The 14,158-nt window shown below is 34.0% G+C and overlaps 1 non-coding gene across 1 annotated transcript; it reads left to right on the top strand.

Annotated features, from left to right (window-relative positions):
• Nucleotides 1-13,322: 13,322 nt before the first annotated feature.
• On the top strand, nucleotides 13,323-13,413 carry Trnay-gua. The gene is given in 2 exon segments: nucleotides 13,323-13,359; nucleotides 13,378-13,413. It is a non-coding gene; the product is annotated as a tRNA-Tyr (tRNA).
• The last annotated feature ends 745 nt before the right edge of the window (nucleotides 13,414-14,158 follow it).

Raw genomic sequence — 14,158 nt, 5'->3', positions numbered from 1 at the left:
AGCAGCAAGGGTTGAAGCGCTATGCGTCCGTAACCTACATCTTAAGTTGTCCCCCCCGAAACAGAAATCGACCTGTCCGAGCATTTCTATCGAAAAACTTTATTTCGTCTGTAATCTCGTCTGTTTCGTTTTCAAATGGCCACCCTGTATAAAAATGACCACGAAAAATGTTGTTCTTGACAAATTTCGTTATAGAGTTATTATGTATCATTAATAATCAACCTTACTCCTAAAGTATAGTATTGTAGGTACTATCATTATCAACTGGATTTAATTCAATGTATCTACTACGTAGTAGGCAAAACAGCTTTTCTATGGAGTATAATAAGAAGAATATACTATCGATAAAATCACAAGTCGCAACGATATGCAATAACTAGAACACATAAAATACTCGTTTACTTCAACGTCTACATTGAATGAGTGAAAACTCGCGAAAAAGTTTTAATGAATGAATAATTCGTCCAAACTAATCCAGACTCCTTCATAACTAGAGACTCGAAGCCATGAGAAAGTGAATCATCTACAAATAAGTAGGTAGCATTGAAGTAGGGAGATGCAACCTTCAAACAATTACGTCTAGGTCTGGTCCTATCTCACTATGTTATTCATGGTCTGTCCTGATATTTGAAAGTAAAAATAAGAAAGAACTCTCACTTAGACGTTAGACTATGCTAGAGAATGTCGGGTTAGGCTAGGTCAAACGGAATGCATGTTCACGAGGTTGACTGATCCTCTTGTTTTCATTTTGTGTCCTACTTTCGTTTTGTTTTATATTAGAATCAATTTGGTACCACCTCCCATTTATCTATGGTTATATTTTGATTGAAAATATGTTATTTGACAGGAGACTGCGTGTTTTTGTTGATGACAAACATGGGCGCCCGCAGAAATTTTTCTCAGGGGGGGCAAAATGAAAATTATTGAAAAACGATAAGGCGTCCATGATTGTCATTGATAACAGGAAAATTGTTGTGAATCCATTACTTTCCCTTTTCCTTGCCCTTTGGATTGAGAAATTTATATTGAGGGTGTTGTGCTGAAAAATGAGACAATCAAAATCTCAGGGGGGGCAATTGCCCTCCCTGCCCCCCCTCTGCGGGCGCCCATGATGACAAAACTAGTAGCATAATGGACTTCCGCAGGGATCGGTTTTGTCTCCCATACTTTTCATTTTATACTTGGGTTACCTTATCTGAAAAATTCATCTATGCCGATAATATTGGTCTTGTGTTTCGTCATTCTGATTTCGGAATTACCTATCGAAAATACTTTATGATGATCTAAAACCTTTTTCGAAAGCAAAGACGAATATTTACAACAACATGAAAAGTATTCGAGTATACGTATCACTCTTAATGCTGACTTGTCGAATTTATAAGAAAAGTGTGTTTTAACTAGTAAGTTTACTTGTTGAGTGAAGTGCCTTATGTTCACACCAATTGCAGCATAATGTGGGAAACAATTTCTATAATAGAGATCTTTTCAAAATCAGTTTTTTTAATCTAGTGTAATAATTTCCATGAAATTTTGCATTGCTATCAATATTCTACGAAACAAATGATAGTTTGATCTTGAGTGTTGTTCGTATTATTCTACAACATTTTAAATGGCTAAAACTCTTAAACCATTCGGTGGATTTATCCCATTAACGGAAGTAACTGGGACTTTCAGACCTCGAACGTAACCTCAAAATTTGAATATCTGAGTCATTTGGCAGAAATGACGATAGTGTGATTCTTTATCATCTTTCTTCTGTCATAGATACATAAAATTTGCATTGATCTAATCTTTTATTTCTCTTCTATGAGCGCTCGTTAATTATCTGAACAGATCGCTGTGCTATTTTAGCCCGAAATGGTCTCTAACGATAAGGTTCAACTGATGAAAATTTTTTCCCAAATTCGTCCTTATGAATCTGGAATACTGTGGTTAAATCGGTTAAAGGGTGAAATCCAGCTAGGGGTTCCCAATTTGTTTTCCTGTTATACCAGAATCCTGAATGAGAAAAAAATCAAGCAAAATATGGAAAAAAAAATATTCAACATTTGAGAGAGAATTTCGAGCTGATTTTATCTTCGAAACTACAGAAATTACAGGAAGAATATTTAAAAAGAAATATCCAGTATTTTCGTGACAAAAGATACGATTGGCTTGAAATTTTGAATAGAAAAACAATTTCGAGCTTCATGCTAAATTTAGTGTTTATACTTATAGCATCGTCAGAACCATGATATAGTAGATTAGCTATAATCAAATCTTTACCTCTTTTATTAATTACATCAAAATCAACTGTAATTGTGGTAACAATTTTTGCAATCAAGCAGGACAACTGTTGAGAGTTTTTTTGAAGATTGGTGGTAATGGCTGATGATTGGTTTCAACGATAATTTTCCTTCCATAGATATATTCATAAACTTTTGTCATACCAAACAAATTGCAAATAATTCCTTTTCAATTTGAGCATAATGCGTTTCTGATGCACATGCATGCACTTGGTAAATTATTTTGAATTAATACCGTACCGAGGCCATTTTTTTAACTATCTACTGACAGCGCTATAGATTTCTTTCTATCGTAGTACTGGACTGACAATAATATTTCTTTTAAATTATTGAAGGCTTTTTTCTATTCATCCAGCCACAAAAATTCTATATCTTTCCTCAAAAGTTGACGCAGTGGCCATTTAGGTTAGGTTAGGTTAGGTTAGGTTATGTGAGAAATTTTTAATATATTTACTGACGTAAGTTGAGATACCTAATATCCTTGAATTCCTTTGTTATCTTTGGGTTTTGGTTTTCTAATATTGCATTTACTCTTTCATCTGTTGGTTTTATTCCGCCGAGGGTTATTTCCTGGCTCATGAACTATTTATATGTTCTTGTCCGAATCTACGCTTCTCTAAATTAAATGTAATATTATTTTTTCTAGGCATCTCCAACAAATTTCCCCATCTCTAATAATGTTCACTTTTAGTTTTGTCCCATGTAATAGGTAATATCATCAATATACATTTTAGAACCTGTTGATTCAAATAAATTTTGAAATTTCTGCTGAAAAACTTCTTGTGCCGGTTTCAGTCCATAAGGTAACCTCAAAAATTTAAATCTTCCAAAAGGAATACCAAAAGAACATAGATTTGAACTTTCTTTATCTAACTTTATTTAGTAAAATCCCTGAGTAGTGTTCAAAAAACTAAATATTGTTGCTCCGGCCATATCACTCGTAATTTGATCTAGAGTAGGAATCGGACAATATTTCCTTTTTATTACCTTTTCGAGATCTTTCGGGTATAAACATATTCTTAATTTTCCACTGGGTTTCTTCACAATCACCAGTGTATTAACCAAATCAGAAGGTCCCTCCATTTTTTGAATGATTTTATTAGTGATTAATTCCTCAATACTATTCTTCAAACTATCTATACCAATGGAATGGGAAGTCATCTTACTGGAAGAACATTCAAGGAGACTATCGAAACAATGAATTATATTATTTTGTGTTTAGATCTATACAGGGTCTTTCACGAGGAACCTCACCCATATTTATACGGGAAACTACTGAACGTATTTTCATGAAATTCAGCACTTATAAGTATTTCACGATGCTGATGAAATCTAAAATATTTTCAAGGCATGAGCACCTCCGGTTTTTCCGGAAATGACGTCAACTTCCGTTTTTCAAATTAGACCACCATTTTTTATTGCAGAAATAGATTCCTTAGAAAATTTCAAGTTATTTTGATGTAACATTTTTCAGTTTTGGTTGGAAAATTCTCTCTGAGCGGGAAAATTCGAAAAAAAATCGAAAATAGAGCTCCGCTGAAACAAGAATAACTTCGAGGTTTTTGGATGGAAAATTTTCATTTTTGGGATTTTTCAAGATGTAAGATTGATGTATCCACTTTAAAAATCGAAATCGCGATTCATGATACAGGGGGTGAAAAAATCGCTTTCAAAGTTAGGGATGACAAAATCGTGAAAAATCAATTTTTTCAAATTAGAACCCCATTTTTTATGGCAGATATTGAATCTACGTTGAAAAATAATGTGAGTGTATGCATCATACCCTTGCCCTAAAATGGATATTTTCTGAGTTATTCACAAAAAACTGTTTTTCGTCTTGAATTTTCAGCTATTTCTTTTCCCTTCACGCCAAAAAGATGAAATTTTCAGGAATAGAAAATTGAAGCAGAAACAGAAAAAAATGAGGAAAGCACTGACGTGAAATCAGGAGCTTTTGAACCCTCCGTCAATCAAATGCAATAGTTCTGTGATTTCCAATGGCGCAATTGAGGCATTAAAAAGCTCCAGAATTCACGTCACTTATTCGAGATATCTGAATCTTTGAGTTGATGACTTTCTTCTTTTAGCCTTTTTTCGATGTAAATCTATGTATATGGTGATATTATTAGTGTTATCCTCTACTAAATTATTCCGGAAACGTTCTTTCGCCGGAGACACACCAACCGGGCACCCACAAACACGTCCTGCTTGCAGCTGAGAAAACTGAAACTGAAATTATCAACTTGAGTATGCAAGCTGCAGCGCTGTTCGTGATAATTATGTCTTAGGAAGATCATCTCGATGGAATGCCGTATCGAGTCGACAATTAATAAAAAATCATATAGCATGATAACTATCTGCCTATTAAGATTTAATTCAGACCCACGGTGCTTTAAAGTAAAATGAAAAATATATGTACCCGGCAATAAGTGAGATGCGCAAGGAAGGTATGATGATCTAATGAATATCGAAGTTGATTCCACCCTTTCTTCTTCTATGCGTCGGGCGAGACACAGATATGGACTCTGATTTCCGAGATTTTCGTTTTGCAAATTCACTCCTGGCTGATACTCGTATATTTGGAAACTTAAGTATAAACTACTACTCAGATAATTCATATCTCGCTTATAGTGTGCAGGTTTTGCAAATCGTTGGTTGAAAATCAAAATTTATGGTAGATAGAAATGAATAGATATTGAAGACATAAATAATTTGATTCTGTGAATCACTTTATGGAAGTCGCTTCTGTAATATTTGTTCAGTGATAATTTCTAGTCATTTGAAATTCTAATTTTGTATTAATACTGCAAATTTGACACCATAGTTGATTGTTTTCCTGTGAAATATCTCAAATCATTTGGAAAAATGAATGAACATGATCAGATTACGGTGAACTGCGTTTGAAGTTCACATCGTAATCCCAGAGGTATCACTATTGCTGAATATGTGCGTGATTAACATATAGGAAAAATTATATATTCAAGCTCTGAAACAGCAATGGCCCCAGAAATGATCCCTGAGAGACACCACTCTCAACACTTCCCCATTCCGAACATTCCCCCCCAACGAAAATCCTCTGAAATCTCTTGTTCAAGTAGTTCTCCATTAGCTTGAGTTGTTAAGTTTATGAAAAATGTTTTTTGGTTTTTGAATTTTGGTAGGTATCGAAAATCGAATCAGTATGCGAATTGATGTGTTCTAGGGAGCATATTTTCCAGAATTACTAAAGTTTTCAAAGCTACCTTCAAAATTATTCAAAACGAGCGTTTACGATAGCCTGCGAAGAAAATATTCGATTGATTTTGTTTCTCTTTCTACAAAGTACATGGTTCTGCGGAAATTGAGAACAGAAAAAAGGCGTTTTTTGTGACTTATAGAAAGAACAAATGTTTTACGCAGCCAGTAGGCAAAAACACTTTTGAAAGATTGCCAAAAACTATCATCAGTGTTATAAAACGCTCTTGAGGCTGGAAGTCTAGCACTTTTTCAGAGAGTTATGTTGAAAATTTATTGCCAACTAATGAGATGATTACTGAGAGGATTATTGTGAGGGAATTTTTAGAAAATAAAAACCAACCTTCCAGTTGTAGTGGATTAAAAGTGAATATCAAATAATGCAATCAATTCGCTAACATCTTTGTCTAATCACAGATTTATTTATTCAGGTTCAGCAATAAAGAAGTGCTCTTTCAAATTAAATCGAAATATATTTGGTTATTTGACTTATTATAATCCATGTTTGATATTAACACCCAATAATTTCATTGATCTCTTTATTTTTGAATTGGAAATAAGTTACAATAATATGCTAGTAGCATATTTCAGAATAGTTTAATTGTTAGTTTTTTGGTGTTTCCACTAATTTTATAGTGTTGGATTGTCATTTTTTTTCCCTTTGTCACCCCACATATATATTGTTCGTTTGTAGGGTTTTCGAAATCTGACACAATTTCAATTTTTTGTGTGGGCCAATCGGAGGACTTAAATCCGGTACTGGCGGATCTGCACCATTGTGGATACAAAAATTGCATGATGAGGCACTCACAACTTCTCTCCAGAACCCATAAACGTCAATTACTATGGTGTTGCTCGCCTCTGTTCGTCCTAAGAGTGCAATCTGCAAATTCGTTTATTAATTATTATCATCCACATAAATTCGCTACCCGATTTCTCAGGGAAATATGGATATTTCTCAGTTCCCAATGGCTACCATGAATTTCAGAGAGATTCATGGGATATGAAGGGTGTTTGGATCATATTTAAATGCACATAATCCAATCATGTACGCTCAGTACGAAAATTACGTCGGTATGACATAATTTCAGGCATTTTAGGTGCGGTCCGTTTTTCACAATTCATCAACAGCTGCAGTAGGCTTCTTCGAAATTTTTTTGGTTTATTATATTCTATATTGCACTTTCGGAAGGCAAAATAATCTTCAGTTTACATTTAAGTCTCTTCAAAGTGTAGAGAATCAAAAAATCGAATAAGAAATATTTGTCTATCCACCGTCCAGAACTTTTCTCGAAAACAGTAAGAGTTATTCGCGTGAAATTTGTTATAAAAACCGTATCCATATCTACAGAAATCGACTACACAGAATCGGAAAAATGATTTTGATATTTATCAATATTTCCGTTTTTATTTGAGGGGTCGGTCTGTGATGATCTATATTCAGGAGATAAAACGATTTTTAGAGGCAAATTCAATTTTTCCCAAATTTCTAGTTTCTTCATGGAGATATTGTGTCATTTTATTGATTGAGTCGACTATGTAGATTACAAAAATGCTTGCAGTATGACATATCAGTACATTATTTCATAAATTATAGGCAAAAATCTGAAATTTTGAAAGAAAAAATTGATTATTCCCCGAAGCTGCCACTTCTTCTCGACGTGGGCTACGCACTTGAAACCTCTGTATATTTTAGAGCGGAACTTGAAGTGTATTTGAGGGGTCTGTGACGAATAAATTCGTCACAGACGGAAAATTCCGAAAAAATGAATTTTTCAATTATCTCTAAGAACTACTTGGTTGAAGAGAGCACTATCTGCCTAAGGGTTTTTAACGATCGATTTAATGGATTTTGCCAAGAACGAATTCTTCCGAAAGGTTCTAGATCTGAAACAACCATAAAAATTTAAAGTTTCTAAGTCTTTCCGTACGAGAATAACCGTGACGGACAGAATCATGATCAAAAAGATCAAATATCTGTCTATACCTTTTTGTGCATGATTCCTGAATTTTGGAATTCTGAGCTGAAAATGGTTTCAAACGATAACTCACTAGTGATGGATCCGTGGTTGAATTGAATTCTATTCGCCGTCCACATTTTCCCCGATACTATTCAGTTGTGAGGATAAAAGCTTTCTCCAAAGATTCAACCAAATACATGTTTTCAATTCCATAATGAAGAAGAAAACAAATTATCATTTTTATGAAGATAATAATTGAAAACAGCTCTAAATACTTTTCATCTTCACTTTCATTTAGTGGGTTGGCACTGAATCAGAAAAAAACAATCTCTTTTAAGGCTCATAAATCTTTCAAATGGGAAACAACCCTAAAATGTCTTACAAATACAAAATATTTTTGAAAGCCCTTCTACTTTTTTTCTGCGACGACTATTGTGACATAATAATTTATAGTTCATTCATAAAAATAGCTAGTTCCATGAAATGCAGTTTTTTGAAAACACTCAATTTGTTCTTAATTCTCTTCCCTGTATGACTCAATTTTTTTCTGTCCATAACTTCTCAGACATAGTTAGTAAAAAACAAATAAAAAAGTTGAAAGACTGGTTTCTTGAACCAGGAAGAGACTTCAAGGGTTAAAAAACCTTCACCGAAGGGTGATACCGTTAACACTCACCCTATTATGGATCCAACCAAGTTCTTCCGCATTCTCTACCTTTATTCATCAGGTGGTCATTCAACAGGTATATTTTCACTTTCTTTCAGATGGCCTCTGTTTGTTATCTGATGGTTTCTATTGAAGAGTTCACTTTTTCTTATGACGTTGTTGTATCCAATATATCCATTCAAAAGAAAAGAATGTTTATGAGATCTTCTTCGTCTTACTTCTCCGTCGATTTAGATTTTTCATTAATTAATTTGATGAGAAAAATTACATTCTTTAATCGTTATCGTGAATAGGTACTGATATTGAATAAGTTACAGAAGAGGAATTATTAATTTCTTTAATGAAATAAGTAGGTTTTCTATACAGGGTGCTTCACCGCGATGGCCTATCAGACGTTTATGGAAAACTAATCATAATTTTGCATGTTGTGGTTTGAGACAATGATCTTTCTCCCTAAAATATTTTCAGATCTTTACAACTTCCGGTTATACCGAAAACAGACTACTTTTTCCTTATTTCAAATGGCACACCCTGTATATCATAGCATCATTAGATAGCTTTTAGATTTCCATTCTCGATTCTGCAAATACGTAGTTTTATAAGACAGTTTGCGGTTTCGACGAAAATTGTCAAAACAGTTGAGAATATGTTTGTTTTATTGTACTTGTAATTTTTATTTTCGGTGGGCTTTAGTGCCAGATTTTTTGTTCACAGCATTCAGTTAATTTGTAAAAAGTACTGAAGTAAGAACTTTACTCTTCACTAAGAATTTTGAGTTGACAAGTTGTAGTCGATTAAAAAAAGATTATAATAATGTATTTTATTTCAGTTTTAAATAATTTAGGTATTTGTTCTACCTACTTACTATAACCAACATTAATCTTTTACTCATTCAAGATATTTTCACTAAATAAATTATTTTTCAAACTACTTAGCTTGACGAACAGTTTGAATATTCAAATCTGTAACCATTGTCCAGTTTGATTTGACTTGAATCATTTGTCAGAAAGATTGACTTGAGTTTGACTTAATTTCAAGTCAAACTCAAGTAATTCTTGTGCAATTTTAAAAGTGACACATGTCACCTGGAAAATGAAAATTGCTACCCGGAAAAGATACATTTGCTATTGGAGAAAGTGACACTTGCTAACTGGTTAAGTATGAAGTATGTAATGATTTTCATTCCGACTACTTTGAAGGTTATAAATCCATAGATTGCCTACCGATTGCGAGTAAAAGAATTTTGTCTCTTATTTCATCAGACTAATTAAACAGATCTCGCGATATGTTACAAAACAAATAGTTATATACCACATTAAGTAATTTATAAATAGATTATCGTACTTGAAAGAATGAAGATACCTCCCAGCCTGATATCCCGTTTATTATCCAATAAAATCGCAATTTAACTGAGCGTGAAGATTTTCAATGCTCAGCTCAATTGAAATTTAATTGAGTATTTAATGTGTAGTAACTATTGTTGAGGGCATAATATATTTTGCGATATCAGATAAAGATCAGGTAGTCTTAATACTGAACTTGACTTTTGACTTGAGGGTTGCGTGGTAATGTTAATTTATTAGTTGATAAAACACACTGAGTATTGTTTTATGTTCTTGTGGTTATTACTTAAGTGAATTACGATATGTACGATCATCAGTGTGAATTCAGTAAGCTAAGTTCAGGTGTTATATATTATCATATTAATTACTTTGAGTTATGATATAAATGGAAATAACTAAAATAAAATGATTGAATTCTATCGGAATGTGCAGACTACAGAATCAAATATTTCAAGGTACCAGTAACTAACGGCCAATTGAAAAGTCTCCGATCTACCATAGTAAAACACATTTTTTTGGCAAAATTCGATTTTATTATTCGACATAGTTGCCTTCGAGGGCGATACAGCGATTTTAGCGATCTTCCAACTTTTCGATACCATTTTTTCAGTAGGATTTGTCTTTCGCTCCAAAATAGGAATCAGTTTCGGCGATTACTTCTTCATTGGCGCAAAATTTTTTTCTGAGTAAAGGAAAACGTCGCTGGGGGGCCAGATCTGGCGAATACGGTGGATGCAGAAGCAATTCGAAGCCAAATTCATGCAATTTTGCCATTGTTTTCATTGATTTGTGACACGGCGCATTGTCTTGATGAAACCACCTTTTTTTTCCTTCAAATGGGGCCGTTTCTTAACGATTATTTCCTCCTCCTTTAAACGATCCAATAACGCTATACTATAATAATCGTTGTTGATGGTTGAATATTATACCTTGCGCATCCCAGAATACTGATGCCATAACCTTGCCAGCCGACTGTTGAGTTTTTCTTCGTTTTGGATTCGGCCCATCGTGTGCAGTCCACTCTGACTGACTGTCGATTGGACTCCCGAGTGAAACGATGGAGCCATGTTTCATCTATTGTCACATATCGACGCAAAAATTCAGGTTTATTTCACTTGAACAGCTTCAAACACTGCTCAGAATCATTAACAAGTTGTTGCTTTTGATCGATTGTGAGCTCGCGCGACACCCATTTCGCACATGGCTTTCTCATGTACAAATATCAGTGAATGATATGATGTACACGTTCAGATGATATCTTCACAATGGCTGCTATCCCGATTAACTTCAGTTTACGGTCATTCAAAATCATTTTGTGAACTTTTTTCATTTTTCCGTAGGTGACAGCCTCTTTTGGGCGTCCACTGCGTTCGCTGTCTTCGGTGCTCATTTCCCCACGTTTAAACTTAGCATACCAATCAATGATGGTTGATTTTCTTGGTACAGACCCCGGAAACTCTTCATCAAGTCAAGATTTTGCTTTAACTATATTGTTTCCCTTCAAAAAGCAATATTGTGTCAGCACAAGAAATTCTTTTCTTCCATCTTTTTTCAAATAACAAAAGTAGCTACACTCACAACGCAATATCTCACAAACTTATATTCGGACTGCAGTCAAATTTGGACGCGTATCGTTTGAAGGTTGGTACTAACTAAAATCATATGGATTTAATAATAGCCCCGCCATCTGTGAATTAGGCCGGAGACTTTTCAATTGGCTTAATAATTGCCGCGAGCAAGGGGATATCAAAAACTTCAAAAACACATTGATAAATACAGTTGTTCATCAATTTTAATCAAACAGGGTAGGAACTTTTCTACCCTCGTTTCTACCCAAAAAACCAAATTTTTAATAAAGTCGTACCCATTCTCCGTAAAAGACTAGGGTACAAGCGACCGTAGCTCACCCTGTATAGATACCGTTTAATATATTAATACCTAATCTGGACTTTTCAGCAAGTCACTTTTTGTAATGTCTATGAAACTGTTTTGAAATGCTAATTGAAATCTCATTTATACTACAAATCGAGAGATTTCACAAATAAACCAGCATCATAATTATATTTTTAACATTTTTATAAATATCACTTCTCAAAAACTAGTGAAACTGTTCCTAAAATGTAATCAGGTCATAGACTGTAAATCAAACAATACTTTTGGTTGAAGTTTTTACAAGATTTTTGAAAATAACTGCAAAAACTGAGTTACTGCCAATTTAAATAAAAGTACTATAATTGAAACTCCAGCGAAATTGATTGTGTATATACTTAAAAACTTTGACGAAGTGCCAGCTTGAAAAAAAAAATCTACCTAGACCTACAATATATCATAAAATATATCATTTTTTTAGTACAGTGAAAGGATTTCCTGAATATTTTTGTTTTCATCTTACAAATTGTGACGTCAAGTGTGATAATTCGACTATCCAACATTTAATTCAGCAACAAAAAGATAAAAAGCCAATTTTTTCCTTCAAAGACAATTACAACATGATGTTCTTTGTTCTATTTTAGAAGATCAAATTGAAGAAAATGATGAACAGACAATCTTCCTTTTTTCTAATTCATCATGGATATAATGAATAAAAAAAGTTTAATTCTAAGGGAGGTCAAGAATTTTAACGACAACAATTTGAATTGAACAGGCATACATAACAAGTCCTGTAGTCTTTGCCTGAAAAATGATTATAATTTCTGAGAAATGAATACACGTTACAAACCTGAAATTTAAGCATGATTCATGAAGACGCTCAAATGAAAATTTTAGAAGTAGATCCGACCTAATTCATTGTGGGATCCTATCTTCAGTGGTTTCAAGTCTGAGTTATCCATTTCTTAGTGCGTCCAACATGTATTTAAGATAACAATGTTCCAGAAGCAATTAATATGGATAGAGATGGGTCAAGGTAATCCCTTCAGAGGCGGAGTCACCACTATTTTTTATTTCCTCATTATAGTGGATCTTCTTCATGCCGGGTTTTTAGATACTACCCACCTTTGAAGAAGAGTCTTCGACGCCGACTTCATTATGTTTATACAGAGTTGTCGAATCGGTATAAAAAAGGTTCTCATCAATTAATTGTAAGAGTGTTAGATATGGAGAAAAATTCATTGCATCGAATTCAATTGTTTCACTTTGGAAAATGAATGATCTTTGCCATAGGTATGATGAAGAGGCAGGGCCGCCGCAAGACATTTTGGCGCCCCGGTAAAATAAAATTTCGCCGCCAAGTTTTGCCTTTTTTATATGAATTTTCTTTAAATAAGCCTCTGCTATCCCTCTCAGGCATCTTTTCGAATTTAAAATCACCTCGTCAAATTTATCGAACGACGTTTTGTCGATTTCATCAAAAAACGCCTTGCATTGTTTGAAAGTACGACGTTCTATTTATAAGTCTATTGTAAAAGGACGATGTAGTTCTTAAAGGCGCAAAAAGTCATGTTTTATTAACTTACTTTGCGCCTCTTCAATTTGGCGCCCGGCAAAATGTCCGGTATGCCGCTCCTGGCGGCGGCACTGTGAAGGGGAAACAAACTCTGGGTCTGTTTAGAAATTAAATTTTTGACAGTTAGGGACACAAAAGTCAAACCTGGCATGATAAATATCCAGATAAATTACTTCTGCAGTTACTCAACCAAAAATGTAGGTATTGCGATTTTCAAACTTAATTATCTCATCATCGAATTTTTCACGTTCACAGCCTTTTTTGTAACTGGGCGTTTATAATGGGTGAGTATATTGTAATCCAGTACATCCATACAAAAAAAACGAGATATATCAGTTTGCAAACTTTTACGAGTAAGTGAATATCTCGACGTCCTAATTTCACCAACCTTCGATAGCTCAGTTGGTAGAGCGGTGGACTGTAGAGGGATTGGAAAGTAGGCATCCATAGGTCGCTGGTTCAAATCCGGCTCGAAGGAAACTTTTTTGTAATATGAACATATGACACTAGTAATCAAAAAAAGTGACACTAAAAAAACATGGGGGTTGGAAGTCATCAACGGTTGCTGGAAGGTATTGTTGCTGAATCGGTAGCACACAACTCAAAAATAGGTAATAAAATTCTAAGAACATGTGGTGGTTCTGAAATAACACCTGATTTGCAACCAAGTTCATCGGAAGGAGTTGTGTCCACAACAGAAAAAAAATTAGCATTGATATTCCAATTTAAAGTTTTTATCATGTGATATCCTAATGTTGAATGCAAATCTACAGGGTGATTTTTTTTTGGAAGGGCGCCCACTTCTTTCCTCCAGAATTATTTTTTTGTGAACCACTGGTAGTTTAGAAAAATTTAAAAAAAACTCTGATTCAGTACTACATCTTTTGGTTTGTTTTAGTTTTGTCAGGAATCATTTTGAGCAAAAAATTTATAAAGCTCTCTATTGTAATTCTCAGGAAAATCCAAATTATTATAAAGATCCAGTTAGGTAGCTGTGCTAAATGAATTGATTATAAATTTTGGTACTTATTTGTCAACTCTATAGCGAAGATTAATAAAGATTATATTAATGTTTTAATTATTGCTTCGATTTTATTTGAAGTAGAAATGGTACCAATTGGAATCAACATATGATACATTTTTGGAATCAGCTCAGCTAGAGTAATCGGAAAATTGAGACAAAATGGGGGTGTTCCATTTGAAAAAACGACGGTGACGTCATT

This window comes from Harmonia axyridis, chromosome 5, assembly GCF_914767665.1.
Source record: "Harmonia axyridis chromosome 5, icHarAxyr1.1, whole genome shotgun sequence".
NCBI classification, from domain to species: domain Eukaryota; kingdom Metazoa; phylum Arthropoda; class Insecta; order Coleoptera; family Coccinellidae; genus Harmonia; species Harmonia axyridis.
Note: the sequence above shows the minus strand (reverse complement) of the source record. Positions and strands in the feature narration are given on the sequence as shown.